The following is a 2,142-nucleotide window of genomic DNA, read 5'->3' as shown; positions in this document are numbered from 1 at the left end:
CGCGCGATCCCGTGCATTCACACCTCAGTGCAAATACCTGGCCTAAACCCGGCAGCTGATGGGTCGGGCACTTTGCATCGTGGCTGCGGAGCTGCCGGAGAGCATCTACCAGCCCCTGAGCCCACCCGCGCTCCAGGGTGATCCCCTTCCTGCGAGTAAAGCACCTGCAATTCAACCCCAACTCCAGCGGGATGGCTCAAAGCACTTCTGAGAACGAGAGGCCAGGCTCCATCCAGACACTGAGATTTTAACATGGGGGTCTCTGGCATTTGCACCCCTGTTAAGAAGGGAGCTGCTCTGCAAAGGGGACTTTCAGCTCAGAGGCAGCGTGGCAGCGAAACCCAAAGCAGACACTGCTCTGTCACCAGGAGCCATCGCGTCCGCCTGCCTCCAAATAAACAGCCTTGCGTACAAGAGGAAAACAGCATATGGGGAGAAGCCTTGGCAAGGCTGGAGGTCTGGTGATCAGCTCCTTGGAGCTGCTCTGCCACTGGCCTGAAAGAACAACTCCATCAGCTACAGCAAACAGACCTTCTGCTTCCCCCAATTCAGAATTCATCACAGGCTCAAATACAGACACTCCAGGCTTTTTCCTGCTTTAATTATTTAAAAATCCTAACTCTGGTTGTTTATTTTCAGGGGCTATTACTGCATTCAACTATTTTAAGACTGAAAAAAAAACAGAAGAAAAAATTTGAAGCCTTTCCTTCATTCTGCTGGTGAAGTTTAATTCACTCTAATTATTTCATATTACTTAGACTATAATAGTTTCATAATTTCTAGTATATTAAGCACTTAATACGTTGTGTCATTTGAAGTCGCATATTAAATTCAGCAAAGTACATTTTAATGAGAGCTTAAGTAGTGTGAAAATATTAATACAACATAATAGTTCATTTTTGCACCCACATTGCTGCCCATGCACAGTGTGCCCAGGCAGGTGAGCGCAGGGGAGGCCGGACAACCTTGTGGGCCGGAAAGCTGCTGGGGAAAACATGGCTCCAGCAGCCCGGCACGAGGAAGGTGGGAGCTGGGAAAGCACCGCACAGCAGAGCCTGGCTGTGGGCCCTGACCAGGGGCTGGGGTCTGGAGCAAGAGTCCCCCCGAGGTGCGGCAGTGCCAGCAGCACAGCACGCTTCCCCCCGCAGTGCCAGCGGACACGGCCAGGTACCCGGGCCAAGTTCCTCTGTGGCTCCTCCACAGGGTCACCCTGTGCCACCTCCAGCCCACGAGGTGCCAGCAATGACCCAGCTGGAGCAGTGCAGAGGAACATGCAAGGAAAGAGGCTCAGCTGCTCCCTTACAAGCTCCAAAGAGGCCCGACTATTTCATTCCCCCCGGCAACCCACCTCTTAGCTTGCAGAGCTTGACTCTACTTTTTTATTCACCTCTTTATCATCTCCCTGGTCTTATGCATCCCTTCCCCATCCCAGCAAGGTGATCCCTCTTCCCATAAGCTTACCTGCATGAAAGATGTCACCAGCAACCCCAGCCCCACTGCTCCCGCCCAGGGTCACGTATCGCAGACACCTGCAGCTCACACAGTGCAAAAGGGTGCCTGCCCCCAAACAGGCCACAAGTGTTTTGCCTGATGCTCAGAGAAACAAGGAGAACGCAAGAAAGTCAGCTGCACTTCCACCCCAAAGGTTTTGTAACCTTCAGCCCAGACAATCACGTTCACCTGCGCCAGCTGTGGCTCGGATGGTCTTCCTCACCCATAGGTGATGGGGGCTGCTGCTATTTGCTCCAGCACAGCTGATCCCAGGGTCAGGCACCCACTGCCCCGGCCCTGCCGAGGGGAAAAAGCCACGCTGAACTGCTGAGGGGCATAATGCCTAATAAAAAACAGGGGGTTTGATCGGGGACTTACATGGGGATTTAGGCTGGGAGGCACCTCTAGAGACCCCCAGCCCGGAGCTGGTTGGCGAGAGGAGCTGCTGGGCAGACATGGACTCCGCTATGCTGGCAGGATGCGGCCATGCAAGAGCACCCGGTGGCTGGAGGACCCGGCCCCATCCCTTCGCAAAATGACCTCGCAGGGTGCCGCCGGATCAGGCCCAGCGGAGCGGGGGGGGATGCCGGGCCGGAGCACTGTGCATCGCTGTGCCCCCCCTCCCGGGGCCGGGGGGGGGGGGGGCCCCCC

This window comes from Haliaeetus leucocephalus, unplaced genomic scaffold (assembly GCF_000737465.1).
Source record: "Haliaeetus leucocephalus isolate CR32 unplaced genomic scaffold, Haliaeetus_leucocephalus-4.0 Scaffold339, whole genome shotgun sequence".
Taxonomy (NCBI): domain Eukaryota; kingdom Metazoa; phylum Chordata; class Aves; order Accipitriformes; family Accipitridae; genus Haliaeetus; species Haliaeetus leucocephalus.
Note: the sequence above shows the minus strand (reverse complement) of the source record.